Here is a 14,102-nt window from a genome sequence, read left to right as displayed (position 1 = left end):
AGTCCCATTTTCATGAAAATATATTCCCTTTGGCAATATTTGTTTATGCTAAATAAATGCAATTTGACTCAGGAATTCCCCTCTTTGGTATAAACACAACAGAAATGCATACATAATGTCTGATAAATTCACCAAACAGCTCAAATTTGCATCAAGAACAGAATAAATATATAAATCAGGATGCATTCATGCAATGAAATACTATCCACAATGAAAATGAAGAAAACAAAGTGGATAAATCTCACTAGCATAATATCAAGTAAGAAAAGCCAGAAACAAAAGAGTAGACACTTTGTGTTTTCACTTTCATAAATTAGAAAAATATGGAAAACTAATTTCTGTCAAGAGGAGTCAGAATAGTGATTAATTTTAGAGGCTAGTGATCAGGAAATGGTGTGATAGGAGCTACTGGAGTGCTCATAAAATTCTCTTTCTGGATCTGATTGGTAATTATACGGGGGGTATTCACTGTAAAAAAATCGATGAGCTGAACACTTACCAATTTGTCCATTTTCTGCATGTCTATTTTCCTCTACTAAAAAGTCGGATGTATAAGTTCTATGATTATAAGTAATTTCAAATCCTAATATAATGGATGAATATGAGAAAACAGGCTTTATTTATCTAAGGTGCACCAAGATATTTGTGAAATTGTTAAAATAATTTTGTCAAGAAGATTACTGGAGACTGAAAGATTGATAAGATATTTGAAAAATAAACAAGCTATTGTTTCTGACAGAGTAGGTTATTTAAATTTTGAATCATTTTTACTTTGTTAACTTGTGTTTCCTAGAAAATAAAATAGTTTGTATTTTCAAGGCATTGAGCTATGTACATTCTTCGGATTATTAAGTAATGAGACAGATATTTTCATTTTTCTGGACTTAGACACTGACTAAAAGTCTGTAATAATACCTGACATTAAATGAGCACTTATTCTGTGCCAGACACTAGGGCAAATACCTTATATACAATACCTCATTTAATCTCCATAACAACCATGTACACTTAGTTCTCTTATTTTCATCACCTTATGAATGAGGATGTGAAAGTTTGGAACTTAAAATGCCTTTGAGGAAAGTCACAGGAGGTATAAGTGACAGAGCACTGAATTGAACTGAAATTAAGGGTTTACCCCCCCAAATGTTTGATAAATCCAATAATATTTGTTTAATTAAGAATTTAACTGAAAACATTTTTGTATAGTTCTATTTATTAAATGTTTTCTAGTAATGTCTGAGATAAGTATTGCACTATAAGTATTTACATGACTAGGACACATATGAATTTTAGGGAACTAATGTAACTTTTAGTTCACCCAAAAGAGAATAGCTAGAAGGGGAAAGAAAGAGCTTTAAGAATGTAGGAAAACCTATAAAATAAACCCATTATTTCTCTAAAAATGAAAAATAATATTCATTTGATTGGGGCTATCACATTTTATGAACAGAATTAGAAAATAAATTACATATTTAAATAAAGGTTAAATGTAATTTACCAAATTTCCTTATTTCTGTAGCCTATTATAGAATTAATAGCCTAGGTTTCAGGACAAGTATTTTATGTCTATAAATGTCCTCATTATATAAATGTTATGTACTCTCACCAAATAATTTTTATAAGGATTTGAAATATATAAAATATATAGTTAATACTCCTCAATAATTTTTACGACTAAAGCAAACTATTTAAAATCTTCATGCAGTCTACAAGTGACTTTTGAAATGTATGGGTAGGAGATAGCAAGACACAGAGCTGATAAAACTGTTCCATTAGCAAAAGATTTGTTAGCCCTAACATTACAATCAATCATATGTTTTATCCTGGAGAACATTCTAAAATAGCCTAAAATAATGAGTTAGGTTTTTAACTGTAAGTAGTCATTTATAACTGCTTGTATTAAAAAATAACTATAAATGATTTATTAAAAGGTGAAAACTGCCAACAGTTATAGCACAATGATCAGTGTTGATATAAATGCAAAGATAATAGTAGCTGGCTATTCAGTTGAAAGTTTCCTCCCATTAAATAGGAAAAAAATCACAGGAGCTAAAATAGTTACAGACAATGCCCTGCAGACATTGAAGGCAATAATAGTTAATGTGAATTTAAGAAACAAATTTCCTAATTTTGATATTCCTCCAATTTGCTATTGATCTAAACCCAGAAGTCCCCTTGGGTTTAATGAACAACCAGTATTCATGCTGAGAATCAACATATTTGTGTCGTTATCTCTGAGAAGTGAACTAGCCCTATCACTCTATCATTGATAATAGAATTTATCATATATTCTACTCTGTGTACATATATATGATACATTCTTCTGAAAAATTATCTCATTATTTCCTTGACTACATTAATAAATTAGGAAGCTAAAATCTTCAAGCCACAATTGGCACTATTTTTATTTCATTATATTACAGGCTTGGTTTCATACAAGGAATAGTGTTACTCAAATTTTTGCTCTGGCAAAACATTTCAATGAAATTATTTTTACTTTGCTTTAGCTTACGTTCCTGGGATTGAAGATGTCTGCTGGATAGTAAATAAATTTCAGTGACCACAAGTTAAAGGAAGAAAATAATGCCTCAAGAATTTATTGAAAGGAAATTGCGACAAGTATTGTAATCCTTAAAGGATGGGATAATTAATCATTCATCTATCTCTTGGGACAGAGACAAAACAAAGGGATCATGTGTCCTGCCTTCTTTTTCTTCTTGTAGGTATTTTGTCTGGAAATAACCACTAGTTATTTGATCTAGCATTTATCTACTCTCAATGTTGAAACTTAATTCTTGTCATTGATTCACGTCATTCTGAGGCCTTACAGTAAGGAGGAATGCTTTTCTTACCTTTTCTCCTGCTATCCTTTAGTAGAAGCTGAATGTACCAACAGTGATGCAGAGACTGCTATTTTGCCATTCTGGGTGTGGTCAGTCCCTTCTTCTTCTTTTTTCAAATTTTTACTTAAATTCCAGTTAGTTAGCATACCGTGTAATGTTAGTTTCAGGTGTAGAATGTAGTGATTCATCACGTACATATAACACCCAGTGCTCCTTACAACAAATGCCCTCCTTAACACCCATCACCTATTCAACCCATCGCTCCAGCCACCTCCCCTCCGGTGACCCTCAGTTTCTTCTCTATAGTTAAGAGTCTGTTTCCTGGTTTGCCTCTCTTTTTTCCCCTATGTTCATCTGTTTTGTTTCTTAAATTCCACATATGACTGCAATCATAAAGTATTTGTCTTTCTCTGACTGGCTTATTTCACTTAGCTTATTTCACCCTCTAGCGCTATCCATTTCATTGGAAATGCCAAGAGTTCATTCTTTTTGATGGCTGAGTAATATTCCATTGTGTGTGTGTGTTTCTTGTGTGTATGTGTGTGTGTGTCTGTGTGTACACCACTTTTTCTTTATCCATTTGTCAGCTAATGGGCATTTGGGTTTCCATAGTTTGGCTATTCTTGATAATGCTGTTGTGAACATGGAGATGCATGTGTCTCTTTAAACTGGCATTTTTGTATACTCTTCAGTAAATACCTAGTAGTGCTCGTTAGTCCCTTCTTACTCATTATATGACCTCAGTTAGCTGGAGACAATTTACATAGGAGAGTCTCGGCCCTTATTATTTTTCCTTCTTGCATAACTGTAATCAGTTCCTATCTGAACATCTCTAGCTGATGCCCTTTTACCCTGCTCAGAGGGATCCCTTTTAAAGGAGTGTCTGCCAAAGGCTTCCATTCACTTCCTTGTTCATAGAATTGCCCTAGGGCAATAGAAGCTGCTTTCCTGCCAGTAGCTTGGGCACAAAGCTCCCTAGTTGACCCAGAGCTAATGACCACTTGGAGCAGGAGATGCAAATCTCAGCCATTTGCCTTTCAGGCAAAACAGATTTGCTGTGTGATTTGTATTTCCTTGCTTCCTGTGGGAGCAGAATGAAGCTAGCCATCACTTGAAACCACATTCTTATTTAGCTTCTCCTTTTCTCTGGAGAGGACTCCCTTAATGAATTTCTTGCAAGAGAATCCCCATCTCAGGGTTTGCTTTTAGGGAATCTGACCTAAGATGCTACAATACATTTTATTTGTATGCTTAAAACCCAGAACAAATGGTACTTTGTCAGCCAATCTCCCACTAATCTCATGGAAGGAAATAATTGCTTTCTCTCTGTGAACCCTGTACACTCCTTAGGGTGTTTATTATCGCCTACCATGAATTAGAGCTATTAATATGTAGTTTTGCTTCTCTCTAGCATGGATGCTTCTTGAGACTAGGAAATAACTGATATCATCTGTCTCATGTTCACCTCTTCTGGCTCTTCTTTTCATACATCTCAACCTCCTGGTATCTCTCTTGGTCTCTTCTCCAACCCCCATCCCTGCTCTCCTGTAAGTCTCTCAAGTGCTTTTATGATTCTGGACCTTTTTTCTTGCTATTCCCTGTGGTTGGCATGCTTATCCCCTCTGTTTTCATCATGATACTGATTATACTTCAGGTCTCACCTTAAAAATCAACCTCTCATAGATGTGCCTTCCCTAAGCCTCGGGACCAAACAGCTCTTGTTGCCACGTTGGTTTTTCTTATGTTCATCCATTTGTTTCCTTCATGCCTTCTGTTTTCCATGAGTGCTATAACAAATACCACAAAATGGTAGCTTAAAACATCAGAAATTTATACTCACTGTACTGGGACCTAGAACACTCAAATTGAGGTGATAGCAGGGTCCTGTTCTCTCTGAAGGCTCCAGGGGAGAGTCCTTCCTTGCCTAGCTTCTAGTGGCTCTTGGCAATCCTAGGCAGTTCTTGGGTAGTGGACAAGTCACTCAAATCTCTGCCTCTGTCTCTCATGGACTTCTTCCCTGTGTGTCTGTGTCACTGTATCCAAATTACTCTCTTCTTAAAAAATTAACAGTAATAGTGGATTTGAGGCCCACCCTAATCCAGTATCATTGATTAAGTGCTGCTTGATTAGGTGCAAAGACCCTACTTCCAAATATCACATTCATAGGCTCCACATGCACATAAATTTTGAGGGGACACTATTCAACCCAGTACCTCTTTATAACATTTAACGTAGTCAACTTGCAGGCATTATTCTCTTGTTTAGTTGCTTGTTGATGGTCTCTTTGCTGTGTTGGCTATGTCCACAGCTGTTATCACCAGTCCCTAGATGAATACCACACACATAGTAGGCAGTCAGTAAACGCTGATTGAATGAATGAGAAAAAACATTCTTCAAGCATCAAGCACAGATTCATGTTAAATGTGCATGTAGTTGCTAATTCAATGCCTGCATAATGACAACCTTATGCAGCGTGAGTTTTGTCTACTGCCTTTTAGAGAAGAGAGGGTTGGTTAGTTTTAATCATAAAACACTGAAACTTAAGTGATGTTAATGACTCATTTATCAGTTTGCTGTTAAATATCATACAAAAAGGTAGATCTTTTATTTGGAACTGAATCTTTCATTGCATGCATTAAGTACACGTATGTATATCTATATAGATAATGGGATTTAACTGGTAGAAGTAAAGGCAGTTCAAATAATCAGAGTTTGTATTCTGGATAGATTATCAGACATATGATTATTAGTTGCTCATAAACTTCATACTCAGTCTACTCTGAGTATGAACTTTTTTGGAGAGTGTCTTTTTCTTTTGACACAGTGAATGATTTCATAATAGACAAGGGCTGTAATTTGCAAAAACAATGAGATGTATTCAGAAGCTCAATGGGGCTGGTGCTAATGAGAGGAAAAAACAAACATAAACAAAAACCTTTGCATATAAATGATGTTTCAGATATTAATTTTAATTAACTTGCTAGCATTCAATATATGGTACACTGGTTTCTAATGTTTATTTTCTTTCTTTTTCTTTTCTTCCTTCCTTCCTTCTTTCCTTCCTTCCTTCCTTCTTTCCTTCCTTCCTTCCTTCCTTCCTCCCTCCCTCCCTCCCTCCCTTCCTCTCTTTCTTTCTTTCTTTCTTTCTTTCTTTCTTTCTTTCTTCTTTCTTTCTTTCTTCCTTTCTTTTCTTTCTTTTCTTTCTTTCTTCTTTTAATATTTTTGACCCCTAAAGATATATTCAAGTTAGTACCATCAAGGTCACTGGGTATGTGCAACATGGAATTAGCCTGAATAAAATATTTTGGTTCTATTCACCAAAGATCCCAAGACACCTACTGCATGAGTATTTTTGGTACTTTCAGGTGATGGTACAGCTCTTTGGCTATAGAATCAGGAGTACAGTCGTGTGACCATTAACAAGTTACATCACATCTAAGTCACTTCCTCCTTTTTCAAACTAGAAATAATAATGGTACTTCCCTCATAGGGTTATTGTGAGGAACATGATTTCAGACATGTTTTAGTCCTTGTTAAATAATAGTTTTACTGGAATGGGAAGAGTAAATAGTAACTGTTTTCCCTTCCTAATATACAATCATCAAAAATTTGAAGTTTTCGAAGTTTGCATGGGACACCAATGGAATATCAAATAACAGGATAAGAGCTAGAAAACAATGTGAAGTTTCACATTTCATGCCTTCGATGGATGCAGCAGTATGCAATGAATACTATTTGAAGTAAGTGTATTTAGGAAGTTCTAAATTTGGAGCTTATTAATCTTTTTGAGAAAATTTCTTTTTTCTGAGTCAGATTTAGTCTGCAGTGGCATAGGATGTAATCTGTATCTGACAACTTCACCCTAAAATGTGGTGGCTGATCCTCTGTCCTCAGTGACATTATTCTGAGATTCTTCAACTCTGAACAAGAGGCTTAGGAGGAAAGCAGAAAATATTTTACATAGTGATCAGTTCTTTTCTCTCCATCTGGAGCTAGCCTACAGGTTGATTATATTTGAATATTTTTAACATAATATTAAAATGATACACATCGTTTTGACTGGAAGTTTTACTCCTTTGCCAGCTATCATATTTACTCCTTATAGTCTTTTAGTTCCACTATCTTCAGTTACAATGATGAAATGTTTAATACTAAATGTGGAAAATAATCATTATTAACCTATTTCTTCCTACCTTCCACTGCTTTTTTAAAAAATTTTTTTGCATTTTCTTTTCCCTCTATTCTTGCAACAGTTTATTATACCTAAGGTCTTCCTGCCATGTTACATTGCTTGTCTTTAAATCATCTTAGATTTACTCCCAAGAACAAATTTATTTGTTTATCTTATGACATTTGAAATAGCAACTTATTACATTCATCCATTCTGTTTTTAAACAGTTCTTACTAGTGAAGAATTCTTAAACATAGTCTTCATGTTTTGAAGAACTTCAGGATCTTCTCACAAAGGAGACTATCATAGACATAGAAGTTAATTTATTTGACTCATCTAATGTAGATACTCAGATATAGATTACCTGTCTCTTAGAATGACTAAAACCAGATGATGTAAGGATATCACCGTTACCTGGTTTCTTTCCTATTTTTCAAATCTGCTAAATTATTATTGGAATCATATGGTTCTTAAAACAGGCTTCCATCCTCTTGAGTGCTAATCTGTTAAAAAAAAAAAAAAAAAAGAAAGATTGCTGGGGCACCTGGATGGTTCATTCGGTGTAGCACCTGACTCTTAGTATTGGATCAGGCCATGATCTCAGGCTTGTGAGATGGAGACCCTGCATCTAGCTTCTGTGTTGGATGTGGAGCATGCTTGAGGTTCTCTCTCTCTCTCTCTCTCTCTGTGCTCCTCCCCTTCTCACATGCATATGCTCTGTCTCTCAAATAAATAAATACATCTTTGAGAGAGAGAGAGAGAGAGAGAGAGAGAGACTGCTGCCTTCTCATCACTTTAAAAAAGGACCTTGGGGATCCCTGGGTGGCTCAGTGGTTTAGCGCCTGCCTTTGGCCCAGGGAGTGATCCTGGAGTCCCGGGATCAAGTCCCACATCAGGCTCCCTGCGTGGAGCCTGCTTCTCCCTCTGCCTGTCTCTCTCTTTCTCTCTCTCAGTCTCTCATGAATAAATAAATAAAATCTTTAAAAAAATAAAAATAAACAAATGCCTTGGACTTGACTTATGGGTGATATGCCTAGTGATAGGCATTATTGGAATTGCCACATGACATTTAAATATCTACTACAAAAGCTTAATCTTACAGATTATTTTGATTTTTCTCATTGAAGATGTGGGATTTCCAGCAGTTACTCAATAATTCTAGATGGGCTTTAAGTCCAGTGTATATAATAAAGTTATATAACTGTAGTATATTATAATGTGACTATAAAATATATTTTATAATATTCTATACTATAATATTTCATTAATACAAATGACATATTATTACATATTCATTCCGTGAATATGTCATTTGTACATTCTAGTACTCTGTTTTTTCATTATGGTCTCATATTCCACATTTAATATGTTGTAAATGTATTTGTAATATTTTTTTTTTAATTTTTTTTTAAGGTATTTATTTATTTATTTGTGATAGTCACAGAGAGAGAGAGAGGCAGAGACACAGGCAGAGGGAGAAGCAGGCTCCATGCACCGGGAGCCCGACGTGGGATTCGATCCCGGGTCTCCAGGATCACGCCCTGGGCCAAAGGCAGGCGCCAAACCGCTGCGCCACCCAGGGATCCCCTATTAATGATAATTTTAAGTTGTTTCTTGGTTGGCAAAAATGGTCAACTTGTTTGTTTTATTATGGTGTATTTTATGAGAGTCTGAGTAATCTTTATTCAGACTTTTGGGAGTCAACTTCAAGCTCTGTTAATCTCCCTAAATATCTGTTATCACAGAAATAGACACAAAATTATTGGGATTGAACCACTGATTGAGATAGTCAACAAAAAAGATCAGTATGGTTTGTATTATTTTTCTGCTTAGATTTTTTTTTTAATTTTTCTTTTCTTTATTTATGATAGTCACACAGAGAGAGAGAGAGAGAGGCAGAGACACAGGCAGAGGGAGAAGCAGGCTCCATGCACCGGGAGCCCGACGTGGGATTCGATCCCGAGTCTCCAGGATCGCGCCCTGGGCCAAAGGCAGGCGCCAAACTGCTGCGCCACCCAGGGATCCCTCTGCTTAGATTTTATTCTGTATTTCTCCATATCATTTTCTCCATTTTGAATATATGGATTCTTAATAGTAAGAATTGGTAACTGATACATATATCTAAGGTACAAATCAGAACCAGGTAAAAAAGTTTATAATTTTATAAGAATGTGATTAAAGGTGTGCGTTTTTTCTCTTGTTTTCTATCTTCTGTCTCATATATTAAACTTCTCTTATAGTGCATTTTGGTTTTTGTTTGTTTGTTTGTTTTGAGTTTGCTGTTAATTGAAGATTCTCCTTCTACACCTGAAATACTGTGGCTGGTAACTTAATAACAGAACAGACCAGGTACTGTTTTATGAAATCCCCAAATTCTAAAAGCTGAGATTAACCTTTATCAAAGTGTCCTAGTACTTGGTCAGTAGCCCTCTTTATTTTTCAAAAAAAAAATGTCAGGGCTCTGAAATATTTCTTTCTCTAAGCACCTGTCAAAAGTCAATGGAGAAAAAGAGGTTATAAAAGCAGATGGTTGGATCATATTTGTAATCTTAATGACTTTGATAGTTTGCTGAAAAGTATCTTGCTCTTGTTAAAGATTGACAAGAAAGAGTGCACCAAATGCTAGACATCTGGAAGTCAATATAAAAGGAAGGAAAGACAAATGCTCCTGGTAGGCTCTCTTGCCTTTTTAAGATACTGTTTGTTTCTTGTGGAAAGACTTGTAGTCAATAGGTCACTGTTAAATGTGCACTATAGCTTTTATTTTCTCTCATTTGTGAAAAATGAAGTGAGGTCTGATAGTTTACAGGCAGCCTAAATTTCTGGTGAGATAGAATGATAAACTTTGCTGGCAGAAAAAAAGGGAATAAAATAACATTCAAACACCTCAATGATCTCTTCTGTCTTCTGTCCTTAAGTCTTTCTTGTGTTACAGAATCAGATAGTTTTCAGAGAAATAATGCTTGGATTCATAGGTTTATTACGTGATAATGGTAGATGTTGTTATCAGTAGCTACAACCAGAAATGTATGTAATAGTAATGCCTAAGGCTTAAAGAATACTTCATTGCTTTTCAAGCTCTTTTAAAATCACAATAAAATGGATATACCCTGCAAAATTGTAAGGGCTGTGGGGTGCACACTCTCCTGTTTTATAGATAAGAATACAAAAGCTAAGAGAGGTTAAGTGTTTAATCCAAGGTCATCCAGATAGTCAGTGGCTAGCTGGGAACAGAATCTGATTATTTTATTTCTTACTCAGGGTTCTATTTCACTGCACTAACTCTCAGGACACATAAAATGACATCTATGTGGATGAATCCAAAGTGCATAAAAACAAAAATCTTAAGAAATTGTTTTCAAATCTTAACAATCTTTAGCCCATGTGAATATTGGCAAGCCACAATTTCTTTTTTTGTTTAAATTTTTAGAAGGGAATTTTCATCACATTGACCCAATAGAAATCATATTTAAGTTCATAGGACTGTGATTTCATTTATGTTTCCAAAACCATGGTGAGCTTCACACAAAACAATTTTTCCATCTTTTAAGTCTTGCTAATCCACTTTAAGCCAGGCAAGAGTCACACATCATTTTGACTGCTGTGATCACATACAAACCACCTCTGCTAATCTCTTCAAAGGGGATTTTCCTTTGCACAGGCATACTGCACAGCATGGGACTTACAGGCAGTACCTGCAAAGTTTCCCAGGTTCATTTATAATTCAGCCTTTATCCTAAGACTATAGCACGGAAGATCTCTTCCAAATAATTCCAGGCCCTTTCACTGCTGCCTTCTCGTTGTCTCTCCAGCTTTTTAATAACTGATGAAGTCGAGGATGCAGGCATTACAGAAAGGATTAACTGTGATTCACATCGTTTACTTGCAAATGGGAATAGAAAACTACCCTGATATTTGACACATTGAGTTTCCAGGATGTAGCTGAGAGTTTTGGTTGTTGAGTCTTCTTAGCTTAGTAAACCCTACATATATATGTAAAAAATCATAATTCTCTCATGTGTCTCTGAATGCTGATTTCCATTTTAGATCAGGTACTTCAAAATCTTAAGCATGATTTAGATAGCTTTTAGTACATAATGAATGGCATTATAAATAAATTTGAGTGAGCAAAATATAAGCACAATATTTCTTTAACAATTGGACAGAAAGCTAAAACTGAAAGAAGTTTATAAATCCCGACTTGACACACTTCATCTTAAGACAAACAAACCTTTACATAATTTATAAACATTCCAGGGGAAAAAAAGACAAATGTTGAATTGGTGAATTCCAGGATATGAATGTAAAAGCTCATTTTGCTATATGATTTGTAATGATATTTTGTTAACTGTGAGATTTAATTATCCATAATTATAGTTCAAAAGATTTACGTTTATAGTCTTGTGTGTTAGAACTTTGGAAAAGTTTGTCATTTAGAATCATCTTTATATTCAGGGTAGTATATCCCACATGACTCACTTCAGATCCGGTGGTAATTCAGTAAAGCATGCCGTAAGGAACATTATGATTGCGCATCCTTTTGTTGTTGTTTGGAAAAATTAATAGGTTTCTAATTTTAATCTGGTCCTTCTGCTGAGAATTGGTACTTGAAATGCTAAAAAATAAGGCAGAAGGTCACTGAACATCCTTTCTAGAGGACCTAAAATTGTATCATTAGAAACTCTTATTATTTTCTAAATATGATTATGGGGGAAAAAAAGTCTCAGCAAGAAGGCTGCCTGTGGAGAAATCCCTAACGCTTTGACAGACTTGTGGTGGAAGATGCATGAATTGTTAGGTTATTTTCTTTTTAAGAACGTATCTTAACTATTCTAAGAACTATAACTGGATTAAAAAAAAGGATAATGATTTGTGTCTTATCAAAAATATAAATTGCAATGTTTTTTTAAAGACCTCTGTCTATCGATGAATCTGTCTGTCTTTCTGTCTGTCTAGTATCCCTAAGAAGGAGATAAGCAGAATCTTCACCTTGGCAAGATAAATAAATAAATAAATAAATAAATAAATAAATAAATAAATAATTAAATATCATCTCATATTCTTAAATTCTTAATCCATTTATGACCAGATTTTAAATATAGAATGTGGGATATTAGAAATGTTAATTTTCTGAGACATTCATTTAATAAATAACACAGAAATACCCTAATTTCTTTAAATCAGCGGGTTTCTCCAGAAAGTAGGAGGAGAAATCACAGACTTGCAGTTCAAGCCTTAATCACTCCCCTGCTTGTTTCTTTGTGGTCCAGCCTTAGAATAAAAGGCTTGGTACCTTCTGAAGTCCTTTCTAGCTCTGTGATGTTTTTCACTTTCAAATGTGATGTGAGTCTAAAGAAGATAAACATGTCACGCTTTTAACAGGTGCTTTGTGGTAAGTGCCACAGTGATTTTACTTCACTATCAATTCTCCTTGGCTATCCACACTGACCCTCCTCCTTCCAGGAGGCACAAAAGTAATAAAATACATAATAACTTTGCTATTCTTCACTATGCTCTCACTTTAAATTGATACTCCTATCAGCAAATAGCTCATTGGAAAGTGATATTACCTTTTGGAGAAAGGGTAGAACCATGTGATGTCAAAAACTCAGTTATTACTTCCCTTGAGCTGCAAGAATGACTAGTAACTTTAGTTAGTTTCCTATTTTGTGTTTGGATGTGGTATTTATCACTAGTTCCTTTTTGCGAGGGAAAAATCTCTCGGAATAGAACAGCAATTCCTTAGAAAACCAGGTCAGGGATCCCTGGGTGGCGCAGCGGTTTGGCGCCTGCCTTTGGCCCAGGGCGCGATCCTGGAGACCCGGGATCGAGTCCCACGTCGGGCTCCTGGTGCATGGAGCCTGCTTCTCTCTCTGCCTGTGTCTCTGCCTCTCTTTCTCTCTGTGACTTAAATAATAAATAAAATATTAAAAAAAAAAAAAAAAGAAAACCAGGTCAGGTTAGTTTGGTTGAAGGATCAAAGAGAAGAGCCAAATGACAGTGGAGGGGTGGCATAGGATGTACCTCAGTTCTTAGTTCTGTAGCTGGTAATTCTCCAGAGATTGACAACTGATATCTTGATTTTGAGTGCATCTCTCTGGCTATATCCCCACACATCTGTATTCTAAACTTCAAGCCCCATTAGCATGTAGAATACTAGGTAGAGTCCTGATGAAAGTTTATTTGGCACAGTGTTCATCCTGTTATGCACAAGTGCATAGAATTAAAATAATAATTTCTAGTTGATTTCATGCTTCTGTAGCTTAATGGTCTCCAATGCTACTAGTAGATCCATTATACATATTTTTGTACAGAAAAGATGTACTGAAAGAAAATGTCAGCTTTTGAATAAACCTGTGTCCAAATTTACTCCAAAATGAAATTGAAAAGAAAATTGGAACTATGACTTTTAGAAGGATTTACTACTCTCTCCTTTCTGGGTAATTTGATACCACGGTATTCATAATGATCAGTGAAGTACTAAGGGCAATTTTGTGCTCATCTCTACACCAACCTGACATCTCCTGTTTTTACTTTAAGTGCAATGAAATGTAATTAGCCAACAGCTTGGGGCTTGATTAAAATGTCACATTTTATAAATTTATGGTCATCTTCTGTGCCTTCCTGAAAGGGAAAGACTCAGAATTCAACTCAACCTACATGCTGGGTAAAGGTATTCATTCATTAAAGAAAAGGGAAATGAACTCCCTGGTGGTATTCAGGAGTTTCTATGCACTTCCTTATAAAGTACATGCAAATGATTTATAAAAACTAAGCTTGAAAACCTTTATGTGGATTTTGATTGTTGATTTTTTAAAACAAAAGGCTTAGAATGTATTTCCTTAAAGATATATTGATTACTTAAGTCAGTAATAGTATAATAAAGCAAATAAGAACTAATAAGAAACTAACGAGAAAATTAAAACAGGTTTCTGATGACTCTGACTCTCCTACTAAGCTTTGCCAGGAAACTTGGCCGAATCTTCCAAAAATAGATGGAGTGGTATACCTTCCACTCCTTGACCTTTGGCTATACCATGAGACGTTAGCCAATGGAATGTAGGCAAGCGACAGTGCCCGCTTTGACA

General features: G+C 35.3%; 1 long non-coding RNA gene across 1 annotated transcript in view; it reads left to right on the top strand.

The window, feature by feature from the left end:
- Positions 1-8,942, top strand: part of LOC111091266 — a 33,265-nt gene extending 24,323 nt beyond the window's left edge. The window contains exons 4-5 of the long non-coding RNA XR_005374716.1: positions 2,508-2,719; positions 8,886-8,942. This is a non-coding gene — a long non-coding RNA (uncharacterized LOC111091266). The remainder of the gene's footprint in view (positions 1-2,507; positions 2,720-8,885) is intronic.
- The last annotated feature ends 5,160 nt before the right edge of the window (positions 8,943-14,102 follow it).

This window comes from Canis lupus, chromosome 20 (genome assembly GCF_011100685.1).
Source record: "Canis lupus familiaris isolate Mischka breed German Shepherd chromosome 20, alternate assembly UU_Cfam_GSD_1.0, whole genome shotgun sequence".
In the NCBI taxonomy this organism is placed as follows: domain Eukaryota; kingdom Metazoa; phylum Chordata; class Mammalia; order Carnivora; family Canidae; genus Canis; species Canis lupus.
The sequence above is the reverse complement of the archived record's forward strand: the minus strand, read 5'-3'. Positions and strand labels throughout refer to the sequence as shown.